We start from the raw sequence: 9,666 nt of genomic DNA on the forward strand, positions 1-9,666 counted from the left end.
GCATTTTGTTGTTGTATAATAAGTCAATATTTTTTTTTAATTGGGACACTAAATGTATCTCAACATAATCAACCATTGCCCCTTTCCAAATTTACCGTCCCATTTATCAAACCTGTGACCTGGGAACCTTCGCCCTTCAATTCCAAAGGTACTTGTTGTTTTGACCTCAGAGTCAGATTCGACATTATTGACCGAATCGGCACAGGAAACGGTTCCGTCCGTCCGCCCTCAGACCTTTAGAATTACTGAGGTTAGAGGACAGCAAATAGGTATGTTGATCATCCACAGTCCAATCATCGAACATACCAAATTGCAGCCCTCTAAAAACAGTAGTTTCTTATTTAATTTAAGGTCAAGGTTAGCTCTGATCGTGCGTCAGGCAACGCTATAGACAGGCCACCACCAGACCGTGGTTAAAGTTTCATGGGCCGAGGCTCATACAGCAATTTACCGAGATCATCGCAACATAGATCTATTTTCTGATTATACGCTGTACAGAAAACTCGATTGTTTTGAAGAAACTTCGGCATTTTTTTCTTGTTTTTTTTTTCTTATAAACACACAAAACAGGGCTTTGGTTTACCTTTTAAAGACTTGAACTATTTTCATTTATTTCTTGTATTTACAATATTGCCTTTCCCTCAGTCATTCTGCCTTATAGAGACTTGTTCTGCAAGTTATCAGTAGATTTTTTTTTGTAAATTCATTTACCCTGGTGCATACAGTTTAACAATGATATAAATATATTGCATACAACAATGGATATAGTACGTTTTATTTTGCATAATTGTTTTTCTGTAAGTTCTAATTGTCAATTTAGTTTGCTTTTCAAGGGCACAATCTAATCTTTGATTGAAGCTTACTGTAGTTTGATAAGAAATGCAGCCGAGAAATTAACTATGCGCAATTATCCTTGCCCATAATTTCACGAAGAATAGCTATGAATATTATTAGTTATCAATATTATTGTTGCAGAATGAACTTATCAAAGCATCAGAATTATTCTCTAACCTTTTCTATTATTATAGTTATATTAATTTATTATCTCAACTGGTTTATATGTAGATGAAATAGGTTTGCCTTTTTCTCGTTATCATTTTTATTATTTTCATCATAACTGGACTGCTAGTATTGTTATAGTTGTGGAAACCTTTCTGGTGTTAAACCAATATCAAGACTATTTGAATCATTATCTTCTTTTTTTTTTAGCAGTAACATTACGATTATCACTGATGGTACTGATAATATTGATGTTAATGAGAGCGGCAATTAGTTCATCCTTGGACGAGTGGGTTACGTGCTCGCCTACTGATTCAGTAGTCTGAAGTTCGATTCTCCGCTCGCCAACGTGGAACCAGAGGAAATGTATTTCTGGTGATTAGAAATTAATTTCTCAAAATAATGTAGTTCGGATCCCACAATAAGCTGTAGGTCTCGTTGCTAAGTAACCGGTTGGTTTCTAGCTACTTGAAAAAATATCTAATCCTTCGGGCCAGCTCTAGGAGAGCTGTTAATCAGCTCAGTGGTCTGGTTAAACTAAGATGTACTTAACTTGGAGCGGTAATTTTGTATGAAAATAAGTATTTTTTTTATTTCTATATTTTCTATATTAATCATATTTACTGCTACAGCAGTATTTCTGAAAATACATTAATACTAAGTTTTATGATAATGATAATGAATTTTTGTACTTTACTGATATCACTATTGTTTTTTCATTATTACATAATAATCCGGCATCACATACCAAAGTGGTGGTCATTTACTAGGAAGAAAACGGAGCTGAGCGAAACTCAGAAACCCTCCACTGAAGATGTCATTTTTCCGTTGATAATTATCTAAGCACCGATCCACGGGCGCCATTCTCTCGTAGGGAGGAGGAGAGAAGAGAAAATGCGGGAATATTTCATCGGAACTCTAGACCTTTGCCGTGATGGAAGCCTTTGAATCTTCCCCCCAATCCGATCGCAGGATTACCTTTTTAACACCTGAAATCCCCGACGCCTCTGCCCCACGCTCCTCTTTCCCTGTCCCCTATCTGCTGCTACCCCTTGCCCCCCGTTACCTCCTCACTCCTCCATCCCCAAGGGCTAACCTACCAACTGCAAGATGATCCTTTTTTGAAGGGGGTCAACCTCCCCCTCTCCCCACCCCTACCTCCACCATTATTTCGTAAGTTCTTTACTCTCATTATCCTCACACTCTTCCCTCTCTCGTCTCTCGCCTTCCGTTCGCTCCTCGTCATTCCTTTCGTCCTTTCTTTTAATCTTCGTCTTTCTGGTTTTATCACTTGATTGCTATTTCTTTTCACTGCAAGACCCGTTTGCTCTCTGAAATATCTGGTGGTGAATTCGATTACTCAAAAAAAAGTGATTGAGAGAGAGAGAGAGAGAGAGCGAGAGAGAGAAAACTGATGATCTTGTATTTCACTTGGGGAAGCCTGCGAACTTTAGCACCTCCAGTGACATGTGATAGTGGCACACCTTTTGGCTTGTCTATAGAGAGAGAGAGAGAGAGAGAGAGAGAGAGAGAGAGAGAGAGAGAGAGAAGTGGGGTTGGGGTGAAGTTTTTGAAGCTTTCCTCCCCCGGCGTCTGCAAGCGCTCTTCAGTCATCGCCGTGTTACTCGCATTGTAATTATTCAAAGTTAATGAGTTTTTTTTCATTTGTCGTCATGACCATAGTAGTTGCGAGAAAAATTTACTGTAGCTGATCGGTGAATTAGAAATCTCTTCCAACATCAGACCCTCTTACCTTGGAGTCACAATACCCAAATCCAATGACGAGATGCGGACAAAGTGAATAACTTCTTTGGCTGAAAAAAATTATGCAGATTGTTGCTTCTTGATTTGTAGTTTAAATTTGCACGTGAGCAAGTTATAGTTCTTGAGATATAACAACCTGGTCAAGAAGGATTACGCTTGTCAACGTGGCCGACCACCTCTGGTCACGCTTATGGTCACAGTTTGGGAGATGGTATTAGCCTAGGTTAGTCAGGTTAGGTTGTGGTTGGTAGATGAGGTCGTGATATCTCCGGCCAACGGAGAATGTACAGTATATTTCTTACTGATGTATCGTCCTGCGTAAATACTTTACCGCCATTTATTTCTTAATCTTAATTAAGGATCAACAGTAATAATGAAAGATGTTGTTGCACAAGGAGTATGATGATTAAAATTCCTAATCGTTATTATTATCATTATCCAGCAGGTGATCCCCTATTCACACGGCACAAGCCGGTTTGGGCCATTGACATTGAGAAATTCTAACTTCCAAAGAATATAGTGTTCATTTGAAGTTACAGAAGATAATAGGTAATACAGAAACAAGAGGCCAGTTATCAGAAAATAAATATTAATTTATGAATAAAAAAAAAGATAATCAAAAGACAAGGTGAATTGTTTTAGGGAAGTTATGCATTACCACAATATCTTCAGGGAGACTTCCTCAGTCCAACGGTGTTTGGATAGAAGACCTCTGTAAATGGGAAGTTCGACAGCGAGGTGCATTTACTGCATATTGGTACTAGCGTTCAGAAAATCTGATTGTTCTCGGCAGGAAACAAGGATCGGGGACGAATTGTGACAGCGGAAGTTCTCTGTTAAAATGCAATCCAAGTGAGGGTCTCTTGCTGAAAATAGTATCTTTAAATTATTTATTACGATGCTTGAAATCCGTTATACTGAAAATGTTCAAGAAACTTGAGTAATTATAGTATGTCCGACTTACGCAGACTAAAGCATAACTTGCTTTCTTCCCTCCTTTTTATAAACAAAGTTGTGTTCCTAAATTCTTAATAAAATAAAGAGCACCTTCAGCATAATTTATTAGGATGGAAAATTACCAACAGATAAAAAAGAAATTACACAGTTTTGTAAAAGGCAACTCGTGGATATATTTCATCAGATATAAATCTAAGTATATATGTCTTTACTTTGCATTATTTTCTTTTTGGAAAATCTTTATCGCTCATCAAAAATGTTAATGAGTATCCCTCAAAAGTTGATCCATAACTCAAAATGAGATTAAAGCTCCAAGTCACATAAGTGCTTTTGTTTAAACAACAGCCCCTGGAACTACATCCTCTATATATATATATATATATATATATATATAATATATATGCTTAAAAAATCACGGTAGTGCACGTGACTTCATGATAAAAGCGAAAATTACCCACAGGAATATATATTATAATAATATATATATATATAATATATATATATTATATATATATATTATATAATATATATATATATATATTAAAATAATATAATATTATAATAATAATTATATATATATGAATTAAAAATTAACATTAGATACACTTGAATCATGATAAAAAGAGAATACCACAGGAATATAATATATATTTAATATATATATATATATATTTAATAATATAATATATTATAAATATATATATATATAATATTTATATAATATATATATAATAATTATTATAGTATATATATATATAATTATATATATATATATATATATATATATATTATTATATATATATCCATAATATAATGTAATAATATATGCTTAAAAGTCACGGTAGATGCACGTGACTTCATGATAAAAGCGAATACCACAGGAAAAATAATAGGCAGAAATTCGTACCAAGCGCTTTCGTCCTTTAAGGAGACATCGTCGAGGCATAAATGGATACAGTTGAAAAGCAAGGTATAATCAGAGATCACACGGTCACAAACTAAAACAGACTTAACCATAAAAGAATCGGAAGCTTAGTTATACAAAGTCCAGAAACATTTATACAACTAAATATATTAATTTTGTTGCTTATGTTTATCTACAACTTTTTAAATTATGAAGGCATCGAATTTAAACAAACCAAGACTTAAATTTAGAACACTCCCATTATTTATTTGTTTGTATGTTGTTTTTACGTTGCATGGAACCAGTGGTTATTCAGCAACGGGACCAACGGCTTTACGTGACTTCCGAACCACGTCGAGAGTGAACTTCTATCTCCAGAAATATCTCTGACCCCTCAATGGAATGGTCGAGAATCGAACTCGTGGCCACCGAGGTGGCAAGTAAAGACCATACCAACTACGACACTGATTTGATGCGATGAAATATGATTCAATGATATTCCTTTTAGCTGTGCCACTAACACAGCATTAAGGATCTTGTCTAACTAAAGTTAATAGGATGGTCTAAATCTCTCATATGTACGAATAATGCATTCGTTATTTGACCAGTTCTCACTGAATATTGGTGCTGCTTGATTCGTTGTGAAAGTGATTTAGTTGCATAAATGTTTTTGAATTTTGTATAGCTAAGCTTCCGTTTCTCTTATGGTTAAGTCTGTTTTAGTTTGTGACAGTGTGATCTCCAATTATCCAGGGTTTTCTCATTGATTTACCTTTTTGACAATTAACCATCTAGTATTCTTGTTTTGCTTTTTGTTTACCTTGTAACTTTCTTTTCAACTGTTTCTCATTTGTGCCTCGACGATATCTCATTAAAGGACGAAAGCGCCCTGTACAAATGTCTGTTTATTATTTTTCCTGTGGTATTCGCTTAGATATTCACTTAAATTATATATATTTATATATAATTTTTATATATATTATATTTATTATTTTTACCCAATAGATAATATATATATATATTGTCTTATAAATAATATACAATATAATATATATGTATCCTCATTAAAGGACGAAAGCGCCCTGTTACCATGCTTTTTTTTATTATTTTTCCTGTGGTTTCGCTTAGATTCACTTAAATATATTATATATATATATATATATATTATAATATAATATATATTATACATATATATATATATATATATGTCATATATACATATAACAATATATGCAATATATATGTATCTCATTAAAGGACGAAAGCGCCCTGTACAAATGATCTGTTTATTATTTTTACCTTGTGGTATTCGCTTAGATATTCACTTAATATATATAATATATATATATAATATATATTATATATATATATATATCTATAATAATATACATACATATATATATATGGTATATATTACATATATATACATATATGCATATATATGTATCAACATTAATTGCCGAAAGCGCCCTGTACATGTTCTGTTTATTCTTTTTTCCTTGTGGTATTCGCTGATATACACTTATATATATATATATATATATATAGGAATATTATATTATATATATATACTATATATCTATATATACGTAGATATATATATATATATATATATATATATATGTATATATACCATATACGTATATACAATATATATATATATATATATTATATATATATATATATATAATATATATCTTATATACATACATATATATATATATATATTATATAGGTATATATATATATATATATTATATAAATATTTATATATATATATTATATAATATATATATATATATATATATATATATATATATATATATATATATATATAAGTGAATATCTAAATAATATGTATATATATATATATATATAATATTATATATATATATATATATATATACATATATATTATATATATATATATATATATATATATATATATATATATATATATATATATATATTATATATATATATATATATATATATGGCCCCTTGTTTTTCCCTTGGGCATCATATTCATTTCTACTTTGTATACCTTGTTATCGGGTAAATTTCTAGAAATTTATTTCGGGAAATTGCTCGAAGTCGATTGCTCGAAAAATGATTACTCAAACCATCAATTGATCGTCAGACAGAATGTTCGAAAAGCAGTCCTTCATAAAAGAATACCCAGGGTGAACCTGGTTCGTTACATAAAAAAGAAAAAAAATAAGACTTTTTAAATGAAAACAATTAATTGGTTCAATAAATAATACCAACAATTAAAATTAATAATTTTATTGTCTTTACAATTTATAAAATATTAAAAAAGTGTTCGTAAAAAAAAGGTAAAGTTACAATGCAGGATTGCCAATATATGTTGGCTACCGATTTAGAATGAAATATTGTGTGCCTCAACACTTCTTAAATATTCTTCTACACTTCCCGTTTCGTCATATTTTGATACAATATCCTGTAATTGCTGTGCGCAGTCACGCTATTTTTTCTGTACTATTTGCAACTCGTGTAAGCTTTGTTCTCGCTTTTATTAAGTCATCTGTCAACTTCCAAATCGACGTATGAGACTTATTTGATGTTGGAAACTGTAGTGCCTGCCATCCTGAATAGCATTGTTTGTTTTCGGCATTCCTTCTTTGACCTAATCGAAATAGTTCCACATTTCATGCTTAGATATAAGAGTATTTCTACGGTTGTCTATACGGCCAGCCAATCCACGTATCTTCAAAGTAATCCACTACTTGAATCTCATCTAGAGAAATCTCATTTTCAGTTAAAGATTCAAATGTTGCCACAATATTGGGTTTAAGTACAAATGCCAATGTAGATAATACACGAGCTTTAAGAGCAAACTCGGCAATGGTGTTATACATAACCTTTAGATCACTTCCTTGAATTTTCCTATAAAGGCTTTAAAAAAAAACTACTTTTAAATATTGGAATTACTTGTTCTATGGCCTTAACCATGGCCAGTTTAAAATTAATTATTACTGAATATATTGATTTTTTTCTTTTAAAGCCATCAGGAAACTCCTATAGGATTCTTCGGTTATGTTAGGCAACAGTGCATATGCAAGGGGTATAATATTACTTGACTTCACATCATGTACTGTATAGAATTTAGCAAAAATCGAGGGCGCAGTTTTAAATGTTCCATTCCATCAGGATACCAGTGAGCCGAATGTGAGTTGCAAAAATTAATATGCCACCAGTTGTGGGACGAAAGTCATCAATAAGGACTAAATCTCCGTTGCTGGTTTTCGTAAACTCTTCAGGGTTATCAAGATCGAGGTCTCTATAGCCAAAGTATATCCAACAATTTTTCTTAAGCGTGTATTGCATCTGATTCTTTTCTTATTTTCTACTGAAAGAAGCTTCACGGCTGAAGCACCGCTAACTCCTATTGAGGCACATGATGTAATATTTTGTTTTATATCTCGACTATCCAAATATGTTCTTTCACTTTCTCCGGTGCTTGAACAGCTTCAGTTCCACCAGCGTCTCCTCCTGCGTGGTTGCGATTCCCACTTTGTTTCGTGATATTATCATCAACAGTGTAAAACGAGCACAACTTTTTCTTTTTTTAGACATTTCATAATTTCCAATATATCTTATTTTTCACTGCTTTGTCCTTAATATAAAGGTAACAATCCAAACAAATTTTTTTTCCTTTTTCGCTCTATATAAAACTTACACATATACTATCTTAAGGGTTCGAGTTTTCCAGAACGAATGATTTAATAAAAACCGAAAAAATACGAAAATTAAATGAAAAAACAAGTCATTAACGGTTAAGATAATGGTATTTAGCAGTGGTGTTTAATGGTTAGTGATCGTTTAAAGAATAGATATCGGCTTTCGAGTAGTTTAAAGAAGGAATATCGCTTTCCGAGCAATCCATCTCACGATCAGTTGATAGTTCGAGAATTAATTCTTCGAGCAATTGACTTCGAGCAATTTCAAGAAATCTACCCGGATTCGTTTACATTGTGACAGTTTTCTGTTTATTTGCTTCTTTGTTTTCCATTCACAAACATTCCTCGACTTACGTAAATATTAATCGTGTTCATAATATCCTGGATATTATATTGTTCTTTCAATTGCCTCTTCATGCCCACGGATACTCGAATCAAATTCCATTTGTTCACCCAGTAAAATGTCTCTCTCTCTCTCTCTCTCTCTCCCGCTCTTGTGTGTGTGTGTGTGTGTGTGTGTGTGTGTGTGTGTCTTTTGTGGAATAGTGGAAAGGGAGTTGGCGTTTTAGTTGAATGTATTCAAGTCTTTAGTATTGTACTTGGTGAGCTATGTGACATAAATGCGATGTTTTCTCAAGTGTCCCTTTTCATGAGCGTGTGTCTTGACTACATGAAGCCTTGAGCGATTACTATCATATCATACGTTTTCATTTAGCTTGGTTTTGTATGTTTGTTTGTCTTGGTCAAATCTTGTAACTGAATTTTCGACCTGTTTCCTTCGTCTGATGGGCTTGAAGTTTTGCATGGTTACTCAATCCCGGTGACAATACAATCTTACATGGTCAGTATCTCAGGATTTTTATGAAACTCTTCGGACTTTTCAGACTTCTTTGACTCGGTAAATAACTCAATGGGTTTTTCAAACTTTCTTTAGCTCGACAGGATATCAATTTCGTTAGCTACAATAATAAATCGGTTACAAATTCAGCCAAAACTAAATATATATATATATATATATATATATATATATATATATATATATGTATATATATATATATATATATAACATATATATATATATATATATATATAAAAGCTTTTTTAAAACACGCTTTATTTAGATGTAGTAAAAGTGGGGAAATTAAATTATTTATAAACACAAGGATTTTCTTACAATTGACCATGTCTACAAAAATAAAAGTGTGGACTCCAAAATATGGAAGGAAATGCTACAAGAGAATAAGAAAAATATAATTCTTTTCTTGTAGCATTTCCTTCCATGTTGGTGGCCACACTTTTATTTTTTGTAGACATAATTAATTGTGAGACGTTCCTAGTGCG

This window comes from Macrobrachium nipponense, chromosome 8, assembly GCF_015104395.2.
Source record: "Macrobrachium nipponense isolate FS-2020 chromosome 8, ASM1510439v2, whole genome shotgun sequence".
NCBI classification, from domain to species: Eukaryota; Metazoa; Arthropoda; class Malacostraca; order Decapoda; family Palaemonidae; genus Macrobrachium; species Macrobrachium nipponense.